Below are 22,986 nucleotides of genomic sequence, written 5' to 3' on the forward strand. Positions count from 1 at the left end.
CTAGGAAACTGCCTGTGGAGTCTAGGTGTCTTGGAGACTTTCTGACCACAAAAAAAACCTCAGAAACTATATAAAGAAAGAAAAAGAAAGTGAGAGCCGTTTACATGTTTGGCTATATAAAAAGTTCGTTGTTGTGTGGCAAAGATGCCACAGGTGAAGAACTTGAGAGATGAAGGCTGGATCTGGAAAAAGTGCCTGAACAGTCATGACAGGCCGAGAGGTAACAGCTCTACTGAGCAATCTTAAAAACTGACAAAGGAAAAAACCCCAACTAAAAATGGGCAAAGAGTATGAACAGTTATCAAAAGAGCAGATCTAAAGTTATGTATATATTCAAATTCTGTCAAATTTCCCAATAGACAGAGAAACGCAAACTAGGATAACAAGGACATATCACTTTACATCCATCAGAATGGCAACAATTACAGCACGCTGTAGTGTCCGCATTGGTTGATGATGAGAAATAAACACATTGAGGTAGAAGGGTGAGGTGCCACAGAGTCTTGGGAAGTTGACCTCTCAACATCTACTAAAATAAAAGTTTAAACCTTCAAACCAGCAATTCCATGCCTGGGAATCCATTTGTAGAATGATATGTGAGGACATGCGTGCAAGAGTATTTACTGTCCACTGTCCTAAGCTGACAAGGACAAAGAGGATGCCTACATCATGGAAGCCATCAGCCTTTCAACCTTTCAAAAGGATGAATCTAGTTCCCTCTAGATGCTAGTAGGGATTTTCGCCAGGTGTTGATGAGCATGAAAAGTAAGAAGCAGATAAATATGATTAGGATGGATTCATTTTGTAAAACAATGACCCCTGCAAACCCCTGTATGTGTGTGTGTATGTAGGCGTGTATGTATACAGTATACACTTTCAAGCATCCACAATAAAAATGTGGTGCATAAAAGGAGTCCATTCATGTAAGTCATTTGTATGTATCTGCACTGGAGGAGATGCATGAAGGCCTGGTCACCCGAGGGCCCATGGGGGTTACCCTGTGCAGCAAGATTCAAGGTGACCTTTGTTTTCCTTTTTATATCTGCCTGTACTGTTTGAATTCTTTACAATGAGCATGTATTATTCATAGAACCAGAAATAGCCCACAGAAAACCGTTTTCATTGGAAGGTGGACAGGAGATGAAAGAAGCCTGTCTTGGCACAGGGACCTTGCTGCTGAGAAGGCTGGATGCCTCCACGCTGGAGGTGGTGGAGAACTTGGGTGTTCTGCCTGCCCCACCCGCGTCAAGGCTGCTCCACCCTGTTTCTGGAGGACAATTCCCCCCTCCCCCCCGGTTCCATCTCCCTGTCCCAGGGAAGAACGCTGTCTGGTGCAAGAGCCTTGGTCAGCTATCTTAACGGTTACCACTGTCTTTTAAAAAAACTTTTTATTTTGAGATAATTGTAAATTCACATGCAGTTGTAAGAAAAAACACACAGCGACTCATTATACTCGTCACCCAATTACCCGCACTGGTAACACTTTGCAAAACTATAGCACAACATCACAGACCAGACAATCAATGTTGATACCAGCCATCCACCTTATTCAGCTTTCCCTGGGTTTATATGGACTCGTGTGTGCATGTGCATGTGCGTGTGCGTGTTTAGAGCTCTGTGTACCACCTTCACGGTCAAGATACAGAACAGTTCCAGACAAGGACCCCTCCTCCTGCTAACCCTTTATAGTCACAGCCCCCTCCCCAACTCCTGGCAACCACGAATCAGTTCTCTATTTCTAGAGTTTTGTCATTTTGATAAAACTATATAAATGGAATCATACAGCTGTCCTCACTCCCTATCATCCCCATCCTTTGCATTTGAAAGTGAATTGATGGAGAAAATGGCCTTGGGGTCATAGAGACCTGGCTGTAATTTCCAGATCCTTTTTGTCAGAGTGACTTGGCCTCTCTGAGTTTCCACTGTCTCATCTAGAAAATGGGAATCACAGCACCTGCCCTGCAGGGATGGAAGGAGGTAAGCTTTTCAACTATGTTTACCAGCAGTGTTACCAACTGAGTACATTTAATAGCCCCGACCCTCTTTTAGGTGTGTCTTGATCGGAATCTAGTTAAACAGCCAAAGCAGCCTGTGAAGTAGGTTCTGTTCCCATTACTCAGATGAGGGAACTGAGGTTCAAGGTAACCTATGGACCAGATGGTGGACTCAGGATTCACATCCCAGACCATCTGGCAGGTGTGCGGTATGGCAGCCCTAGGAAACCAAGAGATTCATATATATTAACTCATTTAATCCCCACCCAAAGCTAGGAGGTTATTACCATTATAAGCTCCACTTTACAGATGGGGAAACTGAGGAAAGTAAAAGGGCAATAACTTGCCTAAGGTCACCAGCTAGTAAGTGACAGAGTCAGGATCCAATGCAGGCAGCCAGGCTCCTGCAGTGGTGGGCACAAGCCTCAGGTTCACCCCGGCAGAATCCCCTCTCCAATGCTCTCCTAAGTTCACAGCCTTCACAGCCAAGGGAGCAGCATCTCTGATGAGGGCCTTTGTCCTCATGATGCTGAGCTGAAACCTACCTCCCTGTGATGTCCAGGCCTGGGTCACACACCACAAGTCCCACGTGCCAGGGAGGCCGCTTTGGAGGAGAGGGATGGGCTCTTGGCCCCCACGTTACTGCTTCCTGTGTCTGGGCCCTGGGGCCCCCTCATCCCTAGTAAGGAAGTAGTGATGGTACCTGACTTGTAGGCTTGTCCTGGGGGTGTGCAGTGAGCACATAGTGGCAGTAGGCATGGATTCCCTGCAAAGTAAGGAGGGCAAAGCTGCAGGCTCCTCCAAGGCTGGGGAGGGCCTGAGCTCTGGGTTCAGGTGGTCACATAGTTTTGACAATTTTGCAAATGTGAGATATTTTAGCCACAGTTGGTCAAGCCCACTGCTAGGGCTGCCATAACAAAGTACCATAGACTATATGGCACAGAACTTATTTTCTCACAATTCTGGAGGCTATAAGTCCATGATCAAGGTGTGGGCAAGGTTGGTTTCCTCTGAGGCCTCTCTCCTTGGCTTGCAGATGGCCGTCTCCTCCCTGTGTCCTCACGTGGCCTTCCTGTTGTGTGTGTCTGTGTCTTAATCTCCTCTTCTTACAAGGACACCAGTCATGTCGGATTAGGAAACATCCTAAAGACCTCATTTACCTTAATTAGCTCATTAAAGACCTTTTCTTTAAATACAGCCAGTGTTCGAGGTGCTGGGGCCTAGGACTACAACATATGAATTTGGGGGACACAGTTCAGCCCATAACACCCACCGTCTCTTTCCCACTGGTTTCCCATCATCACACTCCTCATGTTGGGAGGTGCTGGCGTGGCTGAAGGCATTTTGGGGATGTAGCTGAAGGGGAGTTGAGTGGAGGATGTCTTGGCGTGAGTTTAGTGGGCTATGATTATATGGTCCTCAGCCAATCTGTGTAGGTCGAGTTATTGCTCCCTGAGCAGATACGATGGCTTCCAGGTGTGCCCTTCCCCACACTGTGCCAATCCAGGGCCACCTGATGTCTGAGTAAATGGGTAGAGGAGGAACGAGGTTTAAAAGGTAATTTTTCCAATGGGGAGACCTGGATTTGCAAACCTTCAGAGTCAGAAAGCAACCTTGGAATCACCTAATCCAGGGCCTCTCAGGCCTCAGCAGACTTTGGAATCATGGGGGCACTTAGTAAAATACCGATTCCTGGGCCCTGCTATTCCAAGGCCCCACTTCAGCAAGATGTGGAGGAGCCCAGGCATCTGCATTTTTATATGTTTCCACATGTGCCTGTGAGGGGCACCAAGGTTTTGGAACTGCTGGCAGAGTCATCTTCTGGAAGATTTGTACAATTTCCAGAAGACTTATTTGAATCTGTACAATTGCCTTTTGTCCCCCAAATTAATAAAATCACAATGAGGAAACTGAAAATAAAAGCAAGTCTTCCAAATCCTAGTGTTCATTTATGAAACAATGATAGAGGTCTTTCCAAATTTGACAACAATCCCAACAATGTACATGAATACTAATAATGAGTTATGAAGCTGAAAGAAAGTTTTCTAATTAACGTTTTATAAAAATCCATCATTAGGGACTTCCCTGGTGGTCCAGTGGTTAAGACTCCATGCTCCCAATGCAGGGGGCCTGGGTTCAATCCCTGGTCAGGGAACTAGATCCTGCATGCTGCAACTAAAAGATCCCACATGCTGCAACGAAGATCCCATGTGCTGCAACTAAGACCCGGAGCAGCCAAATAAATAAATATATTTTTTAAAAAATCCATCTTTAAAGGAGTACTATGAATTACTTTCTATTTTCTCCATAGAAAAAAATATTGCGAAATTATTGTCCTATGAAGAGACAATCCCAAAAGATGAAAAAGCCAAAAAAATGTAGAGAAAGATATTATAAAGGTGGATACCAGTTAATTAAAACTTATATTATTTTTCTGGATTTTTTAAATGCTTGTGATATCTGACAACTTGAAACGTTTAAACATTTGTTGTGATGCTTAAAATTATTCTAAATACATATTCACTTTTGTACTTAATTTTGTGTTGTAATTTTAAAATTTCTTTTTCTTAAAGAGGACCTCCCAAATTGCGCAAGCTCCAGGTCCTGTGAAACCTGGTCCACCCCTGCTAGTTGCCAGCTCGAAATCCATTCTCCCCTCTTGCTCACCAACAGAACCCTGATTTTGTTTCAGGCAACAATGAACCCTCCTTACTTTTTTGTTTTTTAAATTTCTATGAAGCCAGGGGTGGCCATGTGACACTAACTTGGTTCAAGAACAGAGGTCTCTGGGAAGAGTTTCCAGGAAAGTGGTTAAAGGGAGCCAACTCAGTTGAGTTATGCCTTTTGCCCTTCTCTTTCTTTTTTTCCCTTAAAGATTATTTATTTATTTATTTATTTATTTTTGGCTGCATCAGGTCTTCGTTGTGGCATGCAGGATCTTTTGTTGTGGCGCGCGGACTCTTCCTTGCAGCGTGCAGACTTCTCTCTAATTGTGGCATGCGGTTTTTCTCTTCTCTAGTTGTGGCGCGCAGGCTCCAGGGCGGGTGGGCTCTGTAGTTGTGGCTCGCGGGTTCCAGAGTGTGTGGGCTCTGTAGTTTGTGGCACACAGGCTCTCTTGTTGAGGCGCGTGAGCTTGGTAGTTGTGGCACACGGGTTTAGTTGCCCCCTGGCATGTGGGATCTTAGTTCCCTGACCAGGGATCGAGTCCATGTCCCCTGAATTAGAAGGCGGATTCTTTACCACTGGACCACCAGGGAAGTCCCTTCCCTTTCTTCTTGACTGGTATAGTGATGAGATGCTGGAGTAAGGGTGACCATCTTGCCACCATGAGGCTATAATGAGGAAGAAAATTGTATGCTGAGGATGAAGCAGTGCAAACGGATAAAAGAAGGGATGGCTTACCTTTGGGTTTCTTGTTGAGTGAGAAAAAAAAATTTGTTTAGGCCACTGTATAGTTGGCATTTTGATTACTCACAGCCAAATATAATCCCTAACTATTGAAATATGCATGTATCAACGTACCCCAAACTGAGTGGCTTAAACAAGAGAAATTTATTGTTTTTCAGTTCTGGAAGCTAGAAGTCTGAGATCAAGGTATCAGCATGGCCATGCACCCTCTGAAGGTGCCAGGGAAAGGTCTGTTCCAGGGCTCTCTCCTAGCTTCTGGGGGTTTGCTGGCAATGTTTGGCATTCATTGGCTTACTGATGCATCACTCTGGTTTCTGCCTTCATGTTCTCATAGCATTCTCCCTGTGTGTGTCTCTGTGTCTAAATCTCCCCTTTTTATAAGGACACCAGACATATTAGATTAAGGCTCACCTCACTCCAGTACAACTTCATCTTAACTAATTAATATGCAATGACCCTATTTCCAAAAAAGGTCACATTCTGAGATATGGGAGTTAAGACCTCAACGTTTGATTTTTTTTGGAATTCAAGTCAACCCATAACACCAGGGCCATCCCTGATGCCTCTTCTCTCTGAGTGCCTCCTGTCTAAGCCTTGATCAAGTCTTGCCAATTTGATGCTTGACCCTCTCTGATGCTCCTCTTCCCTTGCCACCAAAGCCACGCCCACCCACCTCTGTGATCCACACTTGCCTTCTTCTTCAGTCCACAGTCCATAGGCAGCCAGTCCATCTGTTAATGAGAGTCTCATCTGTTCACAGATATTCCAGTTCTTCTCATCTACTGGGAACACGGGAGGTCTGCACTTCTCACCCTGATTCAAGTCAGGAATGGCCATGTGACTTGCTTTGGCCAATGAGCCATGAGGGGAAGTGATGTGTCTCTTCCAAGTGGAAACTTTAAAAGCCGGTACAATTTGCCACCTTTCATTCAAACTGCCAAATATATTGTGGGTACAATACACAGTTTCAGATAGAGCCTCCATCAGCTTGGGATCCTGATTCACTAGAGCAATGAGAGCCCCCTGTTGGCCCAGGTGGGATGTGTAGCATGAGCAAGATGGTGAGATTTGAGTTTGTTTGTTCCTGGGGCTTTACATAGCTCATCCTGACATGTACATTTTAAAAATATGAATCTGACAGTGCTCCTATAGACCACCTTCCCTGGTGAGACAGTCTCAGGATAAATTCCAAATTCTTTCCCATAGCCTATGAGAGCTTACATGTGCTGGCCTCTGGCCACCTTCCCAGCCTCAACTTTCCCCACTCTCCCGCTTACCTCTTTGTGGCACAGAGACACCCACTTTTTTTTTAGATTCTCAAATATGCCACATTTTCCTCCAGTCAAGGGGTTTAACACGTGCTGTTCCCTTTATGTGGACGCTCTTTCCTCCCTTCTCTTTGCTAGAATGTAAGCTTCAGGAGGGCAGCTGTTTGCTTTCTGTCTTTTCACTGCGGTATCTCTAGATCTTAATGGTTATCTGGTACATAGGACACATACCGGTACATAGGATATGTACCTGGTACAATAAATATTTGTGAAACGAAACTGAATGAATGAATCTTTGCCTAGCTAAATGCTACCCTTCCTTCAAGCCTCAGCTGGACATCACATCGTTCATTTTACTATTGTTTGGTGATGCTGTTTTGCCTAGTAGTGAAGCCTCTGGGCTCAGGAGTAAGACTCCTGGCTCTGCCATTTGCTGGTTGTGTTACCTTCAACATATTCCTTTAACCTCTGACTTTCAAATTGTTATCTATACAAAGGGGGAAACATAGTACCATGGTGGTTGTGTCTTCTGGACCACGGATGGCCCAGGATGGCCACAGTCTCAGGTTATAAATATCAACACACTCTCTCCAAACTGGGTGTGAGTCCCCTGAGGGCAGGAACGAGCTTCCTGGGGCCCTTAGCTTTAGATGGAGCCGTCAGAGTCAGCCTCGACCCAGCGCTGGGCAGAGCGGCTAGGCTGATGGAGCTCAGCAGTAGGTCCCCCAGCCCCTCCCTGGCACGAGCCGCTGGGCCCACTGCGCACGCTCAGGCCTCCCCTAAACTCCTCTCGAAGCAGCAGAACAGCTCCCGGCCTCGGCCCCTGGCGGGGGCGGGGCAAGCGCCGGGCCCACCCCTCCGACTGGCAGGAGGACGGACCAACCGGAGGGGCGCCCCGGGTGAGGGGCGGGGCCGCGCTGCGAGCCGGGCGCCGGGCTGCCGCGGGAGCTGCAGCCGGGAGTGTGCGGCACGCGCTGACCGGCTGCCCTAAGCACGGTCACCCGCGTCGCTGCATCTCAACCCCCGCCCCGCCGGGCCGCGCGCGCACATCAGCCCGTCTTCCTCATTTGCTTCTTACGATTTTTTTTTTTTTTGCATGCATCCTTTTTCTGTTCCGTTTTGTCCTTTTTAAGGCGGGGGCGGCGGCAGCGTAAGCTCTGGGCGGGGAGGGGGGCGGCCGGAGGATGCGGTGCGGGGCTGCGCTCGCTACGCCCGCTGCTGCTGCTGCTGCCCGGCTCGGGCCTGAGCACCGAGCAGGTGGGTACAGGTGCGCCGGGGGGCGGGAGGCGCGCGATGGCCAAAGGGGAGCCGCGGACTCCACGACCGATGGGCTGACCCATTGGCAAGGGACGCAGTGACCAGTGCCGCCCCGCCCCGTCTCCCACCTTCCCCGCCCCTCCTCCAGCCTTCGCGCCCCCATTTGATTACACTGCCACTCTTGCATCTCACCTCTGAGGTCCCGCACCTTTCCGTTCCCATCCCCCAGTCCCCTCCAAATCCCCCTGCAGTCTCCCAGCCGGAGGACTCTGCGTCGCCTTCCTACATACACCCTCTCCTTCTCCCGCCCCCAGCCCTCTCTTTCTTATGCCACCCCCATTTCCACTCCTCTCCCCATTCCGTCTCCAAGCTAAGGAGGGGGAGGGGGATCCACCGGGTGCCTCCCGGGAGTGGCGCGGGGGGCGTGGCCGGCCGGTTCTTTCTGGGTCCCACCCCCTGAGTAGGTCTGGGTCCCACGGATCTCTGCCGAGGTGGTACAGAGGATGGAGCCCCGGGCCGCGCCGTGGAGGCAGAGGGCCGGGAGGGCGAGGCCGCCCCACCCCACGCACAGCACACGCTGCCGCGGCCTCTGCCACGCACACCCCCACGCTGCTCCGCCCACGTGGGCGCCGGGGAGGAGGCTGGAGAAATGCGAAGAAAGGCTGGTACCCACCCTCCTGCCTGGCCGGCGCGCCCTGGGCGTACTCTGCCTCCGGAGATGGCGCACAGAGATTGGCTCCCGCGGGGCCGGGCACCTTGCCGGACGCCCTGCGTTCAGGCTAGCGGCCGCTCGGGCCTGCCGCGCCTTCGCCACCAGCCGCCTGACTCCATCGCTCCATCACTCCACCCTCCTGGCTTCGGGCTCCTGAGCCGGCCTCGTCATCCCTGATAGAGGCTGCCTCCCAGGCTGGAGCCTTTCGCCTAAAGACAGCCCCCTCGCCCCCGCACACACATACACCACCACCACCACCTCCCCTCGCCACACACTCTAGTCTACCCTTCTGAAGTCTTGGCCGGCCTGGGCTCTCCGCCGGCCTCTGCCCAGCTCTCTAAGCTCCAGAGATACTGTATCTAACCCTGGTCCTCCTCCGCCCCCCACACCCCTTCCATGCACACTCACAGGCACGCTCTCCTTGGCCTTTGCTCGTGCTCTTCCCTCTCCGGGAACTCCCCTCCTTTAACTGGACAGCTCCTTCTAGAACAAGGCAGGGAGAGCCCCGTGCCCCACCTGAGCTTTCCTGTATGGCAGAGCTGGACATACTGCTGCCCTAACTGATGGCCTCCGCCTCCCAGACCAGACTAAGAGGTTCTGGCGGAGGGTGGAGGAGCCTAAGCCCCTCGCAGAGGGATCCACCCAGAGTACATATCCGGCGTAAGTGGGGGGGGCCTTCCCCCAACTCAGGGTGACCTGGTATGGGGCGGGGCTGTGGAAGGAGTTGGCTTCTTCTCCAGGGCCTTGGGCAGGTGGGTGGCTCTTCCATGAGCCCGGATGTACGAAGAAGAGGGACAGGTTTGGGGATGGGGTGGGATGGTCAGCACTCCCCCACTTCCCGCCCCCAGGATGCTTGCCCAGCAGGGCATTGTCAACTCCCAGAGACCTGCTGGTCTGAGCAAACTTTTCGTTTTGTACAACTCGATGGAGGTTTATGGATGGTTGCACAGTTTTTGTTGTTGAGACGCCTGCATGTGGTCTGTAATGCTGAACATCTCTGGTCAGAGTCTGGGGGCAGCTCTTGCCTTGAGTCTTATCACAGCAAGAAGCCCCTCAAAGGGTCAGAGTGTGGGTCCCACAAATGAGCTCATTGCCATTTTCATCCTTCACTAACCATCCATGGCTCCCACTGCCTCCATGACCTCACAAGTTCCTCACATCCCGGCTTCCCTGGCCCACCTCTTCCTCTCCCCACCACAATCTCAGCCACACATGCCAACTCTGTGTCCCCAGATGCATCTTCCCACTTAGGTTTTCCCCACGTGCTGTGTTTTCTCCCAGAAATGATCCCCTCCTTTGTCTGTCTGGAGAACTCCTATTCATATGACAAAGCCCAGCTCTCATGTTACTTCTCTGTGGTGTTCCTTGACTCTGCCAAACAGATTGTGTAGTTCTCTCCCAGAACCTTATATCTGTACGTTGCATAGTATTTGTGTCATTTTTCCTTAAGCAGACCTTGCCCACCAGAGACTAGGGGCACAGTGAAGTCTGAGAGGCAGCCCCTCTTTGGTGGGGCTCCATCTTCCTGGGGAGACCTTCACACTGGCATCGGTACTGCCAGCGCTGGAAGAGAGACATGTACAGAGGGAGAGAGCATGACAGCTGCCTTCCCCCGACCTGGAGGCTTCATGAGGAGAAGGCACGATGGAGCCCGCTGTCTTAGCACAGAGCAAGTTGGGGCTGGAGAGGAGCGGAGGGAGGAACAGTTTCTGAGGAAGGCATAACCCAGCAGTGATTGCCGCCGTGTGCTATGGCTGTTTACCTCCCCGAGGACGGGCTCTCCCTCTCTCCAGGCTGTAGAGCCAGACTGCCTGGGTTCCCCTTCGGGCCCTGCCCCTTACTCATCTGCGGCTGGGCAAGTGCTTCCCACCTGGGCTTTCTAACTAAAATGGGATGCCTTCCTCAGAGAGATTGGGGGTGACTGCAGTGTATCCTGGTTCTTCTCTGTCGGCCTCCTTCCCCACTGTGGTTGGGTCAACCTGCAGGGCTTCTGAAGCTGGACTCACCTGTGCCTGTTGCTTATGGCTGTGTGATCTTGGGCAAGAGGATTAACCTCTCTGAACCTCCATATCCTGTACAAATGAGGGCAGTGGTCTGTCTTTGGCTGAGTTGGTGTGAGATCAGAAGTGTAGTCTCTGGGCATTGGAAGCACTTAAATAAGTGGTCATGACAAGGAAGGAGGGTGTCATAAGTGATTTGAAAAAGATAAATCCTTTAGCTTTGTCACAGAGCAAATGGCCTGGTTGGAGGCCCTCTTTGTCCTTCGCAAGCTAACAACGTCATGCCAATAAGCTAAATATTCAATAAGCAGGAATGAAAGATGAAAGGGGTGGGTGCCGTGTTGACTAATCCCAACTGTGCAGACTTGGGTGAGAAGGTGCTGAGAGCTACATGCAGGAATCCTGAACTCAGAGTCCACTGGTCCCAGAACAGTTCCTTCGATGCCTCTTTCATCTAGACTTTCTCCCTGCTCAGTGTTGGGGTACAGCAGTTACAATAATTTCCACCCAATTCTTAGGAAAACTCGTTAAAAAAATTTTTTTTTTATTGAAAGATAGTTGATTTATAATGTTGTGTTAGTTTCAGTTGTACAGCAAAGAGATTTAGTTATATATATATTTCAGATTCTTTTCCATTATAGGTTATTACATATTATTGAGTATAGTTCCCTGTGCTATGCAGTAGGTCCTTGTTGGTTATCTATTTTAAGGAAAACTCTTAATGGAACTAGTGATCATGAGCAGTGGCCACCAGCTAGGTGAGGTGGGCTGGGAGGGAACAGGGCTGGGTTAGAGGAGCTGCATTGAGAACCACCTCACCCCTACTGGCTGTGTGACTTTGGGCAAGTCACTTAACCTCTCTGTGCCCAGTCCCTTTTCCTGTGATGTTCACATAGGGAAAATAGCTCTCTATTGTTGCTTAAACTCCCACTCCTGCCATGAATTATCTCATTTAAACTGCACAGCACCAGGCAGGGTAAGGATTGTGTGAGGCCTTGACAAGCAGGGGCTGTGTCTGGAGGTGGAGGCAGAGGTGGAATTAAGCAGTGTGTGTGTGTGTGTGTGTGTGTGTGTGTGTGTGTGTGTGTGGGCGGGCGGGGGGTGGGGGGGGTGTCTCTCACTCCGGAGCTTAGATGTTGTTCCATGAAGCATGCTGATTCCAGTAATGGAAAGAAAACCTTCCTACAGGGCTAGTGTGAGAAATCAATCAGAGGAGCCTTCTCAGTGCTTTTAATAGAAACATGTTACCTTAAAGGCAGTAGTAGCTATTGGTGTTGCTGTAGCCTGAGGTTCAGAAAAAAACCCCAAGGCAGGCTAGCAGTGGGACCTTGGCTTGCCACTCTAGCCCTGAACGCCTTCTGAAAATGTTTTCTTTGCTTATGCCTTTCCAAAGCCAGATGGACAGCCCAGGGACCATGGGCCAGCAGGGAGGGGCAAGGACAAGGAAGGGGGCCCTGAGGGCCTCATGGTGTGAAGGGCAGGGGTCAGGAGCCCCTCCTGTGGGAGGTGGGAGGGGCACGAGTGCTTGCAGAGAGTAGCCCAGGAGGTAATTAACATGCTGGTTCTGAATCAACCTGAAAGCAGCAGAGAGAGGGCGCAGGGGTGCTCAGAGTGAGGGAGGGGCCCGCTCCCCAGTGGGGACAGTGGCTCTGTTCTTGTCTTTGGTGATAGTATTTATTTTCAGAACCGCAACAAGGAGTACTGTGCCTTTCATTGGTCTACAGAAATGAATTGAGATAAATGCTGTTTTTCTTAATTGTAACAGTTAACATTGGCTGAGCACTTACCGAGCGCCAGGGTGTCCGCAAGCTACTGCTCATCGGCCCGCTGCTTGACTTTGTAAAGAAAGTCTTACTGGTACACAGCCATGTCCATTTGTATATACCTACTGTCTATGGCTGCTTCGGCCCTGTACTGGCAGAGTTGGGCAGTTGGAGAAGACACCAGTAAAGCCAGAAACATTTACTACCTGGCCCTTTGCAGAAGTTTGCCACCCCCTGGTCTGTGCTCTCTCCCTGGTTTGAGTTCATTCAATCCTGAACACAACCCCAGAGGGAGAAGCCCTGCATCTCCCATTTTACAGGTGGACACAGAGAGGCTGTGAAGCCTACCCAGGGTCACAGAACTGGTAACTGGGGAAGCAGGGATTTTTTTCCAGCAGGGGAAGAATTTATATTTTTTATTAGCTTCTAACAGAATCTTACCATGTTCAGAGAATGTGGTCTGTATGATATCTATTTTTTTAAAATTTGTTGATAGTTTCTTTATGTCCTAGTACCTGACCAATTCTTAAAATATCTTTGTTTCAAATATATATACTATTTAATATTAAGCATTTCTGAGGATATAGTTCAGTGGCATTAAGTACATTCGCATTGTTGGGCAACCATCACCGCTATCCATCTCCAGAACTTTTCCGTCATCCCAAACCGGCGGCCCATGTTCTTAACCATGACTCCGTCCTGCCTTGTGGGAGTTTTGTAGAAAAAAGCAAACATCAGCAGCAGCATAATTTAGCACAGGAGGCGTTGATGGCAGCCTTGGGTTTGAACGCCGGCTCTGCCGTATGCTGACCGTGGAGGATCGCCTGTACCCTTTGAACCCTCCACAGCTCAGTGTCCTCATTTGTGAAATGGGAATAACCCGAATCCCCATCCTTGCCGTCCACGTGGGTGTAAGGATGAAATAAAGAACAGAGGTGGGGCTTCCCTGGTGGCGCAGTGGTTGAGAGTCCGCCTGCCGATGCAGGGGACGCAGGTTCGTGCCCCGGTCCGGGGGGATCCCACATGCCGCGGAGCGGCTGGGCCCATGAGCCGTGGCCGCTGAGGCTGCGCGTCCGGAGCCTGTGCTCCGCAACGGGAGAGGCCACGACAGTGAGAGGCCCGCGTACGGCAAAAAAAAAAAGAACAGAGGTGAAGACCCAGCCTTGTGTGGTGGACAGTCGCTGTGATGCTGTTCCCTGGAACAGCCACACCCTTAATCAGTCGTTAGGTCGGTCTGTCCTCTCTGTGTGGCTCGTGGTGTCCCCTTTATCCTTTCCAGGTCTTGGAATCATCCTCAGGACCCGTCATGTGTCCTAAAGCCCCCAACTGGACCTCAGAGGACCCATGTGCTGTGTGGAGGCAGGTTTCCTGCTGTACTTTCTCCCCTGTGGCCCAGAGTTGGCTGAAGGGCCACTTTAGGGAATGAAAGGAGGTTCTGTTGTGGCCATCCCGGGGCTGCCAAGGGCTGCCCATTGTAGCAGTAATGCCCTTGTGTGTGCCAGGTCAGGGGATGCGCTGGCTCAGCCTGCTGGCCCCCAAGCCTCCACCTCGGCTGCATTTTGATTCAGGAGCCCTGGACTGGCCCCTCGTCCCTTCCTTAGGGCTGGTAGGGGTGGGACACACCACTGAGGAGAGTCCTGCTTCCTATGGAGGACAGGAAGACCGTGAGTATCACAGGCGTCAATAGTGGAGGTGAGAGGGATCTGGTAAAGTATCAATAGCTTTCTGCTTCTTTTAACATTGGAAAGTCCGTCTTCTCTCTTTTCCTTTTCTATTCTGGTACTTCTGGAGGCTGATCACTCCTATCTGCTTTCTGAGACACGGGGTTTTATTTTATTTAACAGGATCATGACCTGACCGTTCTGTTGAAACAATTCTTTTTTCCTCCCCTTCCCCTTTTTTAAAAAATTGAGCTGAAATTCACACAATGTAAGATTAACCATTTTAAAGTATACAATTCAGTGGCATTTAGTACGTTCACAGTGTTGTACAGCCAACACCTCTGTCTAGCTTTAAAACACTTTCATCATCCCCGAGGAGAACTCCCTCCTCGTGGAACACTCACTCCCCCTCCCCGTCCCTCAGCCCCTGGCAACCACCCATCTGCCTTCTGTCTCTGTGATTTCCCTGTTCTGGAATTTCATATACATGGGCTTATATAATATGTGGCCTTTTGTGTCTGGCTTCTTTCGTTCAGCATCATATCCTCAAGGTTCACCCAGGTCGTAGCATGTATCCGTACTTCAGTCCTTTTTGAGGCTGAATAATATTCCATTGTAAGGTTGGACCACATTTTGTTATCCATTCATTTGTTGATGGACTCTTGGGTGGTTTCTACCTTTCGGCTATTGTGCAGAGTGTTTGAGGCGTAGCTTCAAGTGTTAAAGCTTTCTTCTTGGGGCCTTGGCTACCAGGCTTCTGTTGTGGTGCTTCCACTCTCCTCCCACTGCTCACTGATTCATCCGTTCAGCCACTCAGCAGATAGCTATGAATGTGCCCTCCTTGCCAGGCTCTGTGCTGGGAACCGCCAGCCTTCACTTGCTCTTGACATCCGGAGAATGGTTTGTAGATTTCTCATTTTCCAAGCCAGAGTGTGGGAGCGCCCTGAGGCAGGGAGGCCCGCCAGGGGCCAACCCGGTGGCCCAGAGAGGCAGCTGGCGCAGCATAGGGGGCCTTTCTGATGGTTCCTGGAATGCACTGGACTCTCCTGCCCAGAGTGTTGTGTCTGCTTCTTGCCGCCTGGCCCTTTCATCTCCTGCCCTCACCGGAACTGGCTTCTTCTCATCCTTCATGTCTCAGCTTAAATGTCCCCTCTTTGGAGACGTCTTCCCTGCCCTTCTCAGGTAGATGCCCGCCTTCCCGCTCCACTGTTATTCTCCCCTCTGGCACCCCGTTTCTTCTGAAATCATCATGATCTGAAATGTGTTTTGTTTCCCCATTTGTGATCATTCCCCTGGTTCTCCTGAGCTAGAATGAAAGCACCGTGAGGGCAGGAACCTCGACTGGCATGTTTTCTATCTCTCAGCACAAGACGCTGGCATGCAGTAGGTGCCCAAGAAATAATTGTTGTTTTGCTTAGAGCCAGATGTGCGTTAATTTCCTAACTCCACCTTGGTAGCTCGGTGATCTGGAGCGTGTTACTTCACCTTTCCAAGCTTCCCTTTTTTCTTCTGTTCAGTATGGAGAAAGTTCAGTGTCCCTAGCTCTTGGGGTTGGTGTGAAGGTCAGAAATAACTGTGCAGACGTCCCAGAGCATGCTGGTGTACAGGAGGTATGTGTCAGGTGGTGCTGCTGACACTGGTGGTTCCAGAAGTACTGGTCATAATGATTGTGAACGGGCCTCCTAAGCCATATGTTCACTTGCCCTGGGGAATGGAAAACACACACTGGATTTCAAAGACTTTGTAGGAAAAAGAGAATGAGAAAGATCTCAGTAATAACTTTAACACTGATGACTTGTTGAAACAAAACCGTTTTGGATATGTTGGGCTAAATGAAATGTATCATTGAAATTAGTTTCGCTGGTTTCTTTTTACTTTTTTTTAACGTGGCTGCTAGAAAATTTAAATTTTTACCTGGGATTCACATTGTATTTTGGGGGGCAGTGCTGCTCTAGACGCTATGCTCCTCAGGGGCAGGGACCAGGCCCAGAGGATGGTGGCTCTGCCTTCTGTGAAGTATGTGGCCCTGGGCAAGTGAGTTACATTCTCCCATGTTTCAGTTTCCTCCTCTGTAAACAAGGCACTCAGTCTGATAACAAAGAGTGACAGTGCACATCTGTGGGCCTCCTGTGTGCCCCCGGAAGGAACTAGAGCCCCAGGAAGACCAGGCGCGGCAAGGTCCCTGCCCATGGCAGCTTTCATTCTGAGAGAGGGGAGACCCACAAATAAAACACAAACCCCATCACCAAGACTGTGACTGTTACCTGGAGAATGTGAGTAAGGAGACTTGGTAAACAATCGCAGGGCGGTGAGAGCTGGGTCTCTAGCTGGGAGCCCTGAGGGCAGACCTCGTGAGGGGAACAGGCTGGATCCACATACAGCCTGGTGCGTGGTAGCCTCTCTGTAACTGGCGGCAACAGGATTAGGATGAAGAGCGTTGGGACCCTCTTCTGAGTCGCCTCCACTCAATGGCTCTAGCGTTTTTACTCCCTCCGCATAGAGTAACTGCACCAGAATTCTTCTGTCCTCTGAAGAGTTTGCATGTTCATTTCCCGTGGTCTCTGAAGGCGGAGATCTCTCCATGCTTCTCAGAGCAGTGGGCAGGGCTGCCCAATGGCCAGAGCTGATTGGTCGAGGGAAGCTGATTCTCAGGGCCTGGCAAGGCCACCTCCATGTTTTGCGCACCTCCTCTGCTCCAGACCATATCCCCACTGCTTTCTGCCAGGCCTGGGAGGGAGTCTGGGTTGAACTCCACTCCCCACCCAGCCAGGAGCCTCGAGGGAGACAAAGCACATCACCCCTGGGAGTTCTGGTGTCCTGGGGGGTCACACCCCTCTCCCCAACCCAGGGTGCCATGTGTTCCACGTGGAGAGATGCCCGTGAAGGGCTTTGTCCAGGTTTTGCAGGGGTCAGCGGATATTGTCCTCCTTGTCTTCTCCATGCACACCTGCCTGCGAGTTGCTAGCCTTCTGCTGCTGCTCGGGTGGGGACTGAGGAGTGGATCGTGCTGACGTGGAAGTGGAAGTGGGTTATTGAGGGCAACAGCGAGTCTTCCTCTCCAGCCCCTGTTGGGCCCGTACCACCTCATTGGTGAAGAATGAGTGACTTATTACCTGAGATTGCCCAGGTAGAAATGGCAGTGATGGGGGTCAGACCTCTGGCTACTCCAGTTGCTGATTACTTATGAAAAGAGTGCGGCCAGCTTAGCCTGTGGTCAGGGCCCCCATGGCCTGCTCCCAACTCAATTCCCATGTTTCCCCTGGTGAATTGTACCCCCCCTCCTAAGCACTGTCCCTTCTTCCAGACCCTTGCTTGCCAGCTCCCTCTGCCAGGAATACCTCCCTCCCTCACCCCCCACCTGTGAAACCCTGCAGGTTCCATGGCCCGGCTTGGATGGTGGAGCCCTAGGAGAGACCTGTTTGCTTACTCTACAAGTGAATATACAGTGGATGAGGTCACCAGGGCTGGATTAAGATAGGAACAGCCTGGAGGCAGAGAGGCGGACTAAACAGGCTTCCGGCACTCTCCTGATCTTGCCAGGGTGGCGTGGCCTGCCCCTGCCTCTCTCCTCCCAGGCCTTCAGTAGAGCATGTTTCCAGCTGTACCATCTGCCTGCCATTCCTGACTGAGCCGGGCCTTTGCACATGCTGTTCCCTCTGGCAGATCTGCCCATTAGCCTTTCCTGCCCCCATTCACCCAGTTGAACATCCTCCACGTGTGCTTGAGATCCACCATCAGCCTTATTTCCTCCAGAAAACCTTCCGTGACAATCCTTCCGCATCCGCAGGCCAGGTCAGCTATGTCCCCAGGGTTCCCGGTGCTCCGAGCATCCCTCTGTCACTGTCCTGGATTCTGTATTCCAGCTGCCAGTGACTTGTCCGACTCTCCCACTAAACAGAAGGTTCTGGGAAAGTAGGGATGCTGCCTGGTTCACGGTGGGATTCCCAGCACCCAGCACAGGGTGAGGGGCACAGTAGGTGGTCAATCACTTTTGGGCTTTAGCCTTAATATTTGCTGTTTATAGTATTATGACTGAATTGTTTTCACTTCTGGGCCAAGAAAGGAAGAATGAATATGTTTCATATTCCTATAATGTTCGTGTTGGGAGGGACTGTAACCGGGTGCCGTAGGTTCTTCTCTCTGTTGTTTGCATCAGGTCCACTCTGCCCTCAATAAGCCCCACTCCTTTCTCTGTAGCAGCCTCCTCTAGTGACATCAATTCTCCAAAGCTCCGACCCCTCAGTACTCGTGGTTGAAACACCCCTGGTGGTTCTATCAGCCCAGAGATGACATTTGTGAAGTTTCTGTAGAACTCAGTAAAGCTACCCTTCCCCTGCACATGGGGATTTCACAGCCTTGCAGTGCAGTCTGCGTTTAGTTAAGGGCAAAAAAAAAAAAAAAAAAAAAAGTTAGACAGCTGTTCTTCAGAATCCAAACCATGTTCTTGTGTTCACAGGTCATATTTCTTGTTAAACTGGTCTGATGTTTCCATTTCTCCCAAGCTGCACCTCAGAATACGCTTTGGAAGACACATCTTCTTTTTGGAAGTTGGCGGGGCTGCTCTGTGGGCCAGGGCAGCTGGGTGAGTGAGCTCATTAAGCCTGGCGGTAATTGAGTTTCTGCGGCAAGTCTTGGAGCCTTTCAGGATCAGGGCTGGAAGAGGTTCTTTTGCCAACCAGACACCTTATTTAAACAAGGGCCCGGATGCCCCCAAATTATGCCTAATCTGTTTAAACTATTGGGCAAATGGGCACTTTACTTTTAGTATCTATCTCTCCCTGGAAGTGCACCAGATACCCAGGATGCGCCCAGTTTATGAGCGCCTGGGCATTGCAGATCCCCTGAGTTTTCTATAGGCATGGCTAAAGGTGAATGCAAGACACTTCATACCAAATACGCAAACAAGTCCTGTTGCTGGATAGGATATCGGAAATTGGGAGTGTTCCAGTCAGAAGATGGGGGAGGGGTGCTGGGTGCCCCAAACCTCAGGTGTTCACAACATAAATTGTGAATTGGGGATTTCACAATTCACAAGCTCCCGGATTGTAGTTTCCCTTCATATTTGTTGATGAACAGAGGGCATTGTAGGTAGGTCAACTAAGAGGTCAAGTGACAAGGAGATGGGGGGCGGGTATTAAATCACTCCCTGGAAGGGATGTGGGCTGATCAGTTTGTGGTGTCTCACCTGTTCATCGTAGCTGTTATAGAAAACCCCTCCGCTCACCAGATCTTTGTTAGCATCTGTGCCAGGTGTCTGTGAAAGCACTGCCACAGCCCTTGAAAATATCCATGCTGTGGACTCTGTTGTGAATTCCAACCATCCTTTCCCACCTTGGTCTGAAGCACTGAACTGTTATGACACTTTGTATCATCCCATGTCATGAAGGTGGTCCTCAAAACACCGTGAGTGGCCCCATGCCTCCTCTTTGTGGGAAGGTCAAATTCTAGCCTCAAATTGTCCAACCCAGGAATCTGGTAATGGACATTATTATAGATGATGTTCTATGACTATTGGGTGAATAATTCATTTGCTCCTGTTTACTGGAACCAGAGAGAAAAAAATCATGGTCGATTAGAAAATGAACCATTTTAAGAAACTAAAAATTGCTGGAGAGGTGATTTTGTTATCTGAATTAATAAGAATAAGCTCTTTGAAGTTCTTGCTGTGACATATGCCCGATTCATTTAATGCAAAAGAACACGGTAAAGGAGGAATGGAGGAAGTAAACTGACATGAGATGTGTAGAAAACAAAAAGTAAAATGGCAGAGGTAAACTCAACTGTATAAATAATAACATTAAATGTGAATGGCTTAAACAACCCAATCAGGGACTTCCCTGGTCATCCAGTGGTTAAGAACCTGCCTTCCAATGCAGGGGATGCAGGTTCGACCCCTAGACGGGGAACTGAGATCCCACATGCCGCGGGGCAACTAAGCCTGCATGCCGCAACTACTGAGCCTGCACGCCACAACTGCAGAGCCCACGCGCTCTGGAGCCCGTGTGCTACAACTAAAGAGAAGCCTGTGTGCCGCAACGAAGATCCCGCGTACCACAACTAAGACACAATGCAGCCAAAAATAAATATTTTAAAAAACCCCAACCCAATCAAAAGGCAGAGATTGTTAGAGTATATTAAAAATGATCTAACTATATGCTGTCTACAGGTGACATACTTCTTTAGGCTCAAAGATACAAATAGGTTGAAAGTAAAAGAATGGAAAAAGATACATCATGCAAAGAGCAACCATAAGAAAGCTAGAGTGACTATACTGATATCATACCAGATAGATTTAAAATAAAAAATAGAGATAAAGGGCTTCCCTGGTGGCACAGTGGTTGAGAGTCTGCCTGCCAATGCAGGGAACACGGGTTCGTGCCCCGGTCCGGGAAGATCCCATATGCCGCAGAGCGGCTGGGCCCGTGAGCCATGGCCACTGAGCCTGTGCGTCCGGAGCCTGTGCTCCGCAACGGGAGACGCCACAACAGTGAGAGGCCCACGTACCGCAAAAAATAAATAAATAAATAGAGATAAAGAAGGACATTTTATAATGACATTTAATAACATTTTACAATGATAAAAGGATCAATCCATTAGGAAGATATAACAACTAGAAACACACATGCATCTAACAACAGAACACCAAAATATCAATATTTGAAGCAAAAACTGATCTAAAAGAAGGGAGAAGTAAATAATTCAGCAATAATATTTGGATACTTCAATACCCTACTTTCAATAATGGATAGAACAACTAGACAGAAGATCAGTAAAGAAATAGAAAACTTGAAGGACACTATAAACCAACCAGACTTAACAGACACCTAGAGAATACTCCACCAACATAAGAATATACATATACACATATATATGTAGAATTGAGGTATAATTGATATAAACCATTATATTAATTTCAGGTGTATAACATAATAATTTGATATTTGTATACATTGTGAAGTGATCACCAAAATAAGTGTAGTTAACATCCATTGCCACATATAGTTACCAAAAATTTTTTCTTGTGATGAAAACTTTGAAGATCTACTCTCTTAGCAAGTTTCAAATATACAATATGGTATTACTAACTATAGTCACCGTGCTGTATATTGCACCCCCATGAATTGTGTATTTTATAACTGGAAGTTTGCGCTTGGTGACCTCCTTAACCCATTTTGCCCACTCTCCTGTCCCCCGCCTCTGACAGCCACCAATCTGTTCTCTGTGTCTATGAGGCTGGTTTTTGTTGTTGTTTTTTAAGATTCCACATATAAGTGAGATCATGTGGTATTTTTCTTTCTCTGTCTGATTTATTTCACTTGGCATAATGCCCTCAAGGTCCATCCATGTCTCACGAATAGCAAGATTTCATTCTTTTTTTGTGGCTGAATCATACTCCATTTTATATCTATCTATTTCATAGTTTCTTTATCCATTCATCCGCTGACGGACACTTAGGTTCTTTTAATTTCTTGGCCATTGTAAATAATGCTGCAATGAACACGGGGGTGTGTTTATCTTTTCAAGTTAGTGTTTTCATCTTCTCTGGGTAAATACCCAGAAATGCTGGATCATGTGGTGGTTCTATTTTTAATTTTTTGAGGAACCTCCATACTATTTTCCATAGTGGCTACACCAATTTACATTCCCACCCAACAGTGCACAGAGGTTCCCCTTTCTCCGTGTCCTCACCAAGAATGTATATTCTTCTCAAAGGCACGGGGATCGTTCTCCAGGATAGACCATATGCTCAGCTATAAAACAAGCTCGATAAACCTGAAAGGATAGAAATAATACAAAGTGTGTTCTCTGACCACAATGCAATGAAATGAGAAATCAATAGCAGCAAAGACAGGGCCTGGTCCATAGCTGACGTTCAGTTCCACCCTTGTAAGCCTGATTTCTACAGCCCCCGCTTTTTCCTCCCACCTCATCCTGCACCTCATTACTCCTAGCCACCCCTTGGACCCCAGTGAACTACTGACTTCCTTACCCACTGTTTCCAGATTCCATGTGTTTGCTGCCCCAGTCCCTGGAATGCCTGTTCCTCTGCCTTCCCCCATCCTTGCTGTCGTAGGAGGACCTACCTATCCGGGCTTATGGGACCACCTGCCCTAATGAGTCACAGTAAGCAGAGTTTGTAAAGAGTAGATTAGAGCAGTGGTTCTCCAAGTAGGGTCCTGGGCCAGCAGCATCAATATCACCTGGGAACATTTTAGTAGTGCACATTCTCAGGCCCCACCTTGAGCGGCTGAGTCAGAAATACTGGGTCAGGGTGTAGCAGTCTGGCAATAGTTTATTTTCATATTTATTTTATGACTCTAAACTTATAGTGCTTCACGTCACGTCAGTCCATGAGAACAGTGAGGTTGCCTTGATGCATGTAACTTTCAAAATGAAAAGTTTGGGGTGACAGTAGTATTCTTAACAGCCATGGCACCCTGAGTGTTAATTGGGCTTTGTTGTGGTTGTGAAAATATTCTGTTCTCAGAATCTTTACCTACCACATTTGCAATCGGTAAGGTTTTTGTCAACAACTTGTCTTCTAGTTTCAGGATCCGTTTTGCTAGAGATGACAGGAGAGTCTCAACCCCAAGACGTGTATAAAACTGAGTATTCACCTGGCAACCCAGGTCCATGCAGTGGCGTCTACAGAGGGTCGACATTTGATGTGCAGCTCATTTGAGCTTGTATGCCGTGTTTGTAGTTTAAAATGATTCTACCTATAAAAAATAGAACCAAACATGTGTTGCTCCAGAACCCTGATCTCTGATACCCCTGAGCCTCTTCAGGGTGGACCAGGGCTCCATGGAATGTGGTTTGAAATCCAGGCCTGGTCACCATCTCCCAGTGCCCCAAAATTCTGATGGTTCTGCTCTGTTTTAGGTACTGGCCACCATCCCTTTGCAGACACCTGTGTCTCTGT

General features: G+C 49.0%; 1 protein-coding gene across 3 annotated transcripts in view; it reads left to right on the forward strand.

The window, feature by feature from the left end:
* Positions 1-7,587: 7,587 nt before the first annotated feature.
* LOC137223536 (janus kinase and microtubule-interacting protein 1) overlaps positions 7,588-22,986 on the forward strand; it is a 100,876-nt gene continuing 85,477 nt past the window's right edge. For 2 of the 3 annotated variants that reach the window (XM_067735472.1, XM_067735475.1), the window contains exon 1: positions 7,588-7,927. The gene's annotated coding sequence lies outside the window, so the exon portion shown is untranslated. Of the gene's footprint in view, positions 7,928-18,519; positions 18,646-22,986 lie in introns of all 3 variants that reach the window. The other variant, XM_067735473.1, reaches the window with a different exon arrangement.

Source organism: Pseudorca crassidens, chromosome 4, assembly GCF_039906515.1.
Source record: "Pseudorca crassidens isolate mPseCra1 chromosome 4, mPseCra1.hap1, whole genome shotgun sequence".
Lineage (NCBI taxonomy): Eukaryota > Metazoa > Chordata > Mammalia > Artiodactyla > Delphinidae > Pseudorca > Pseudorca crassidens.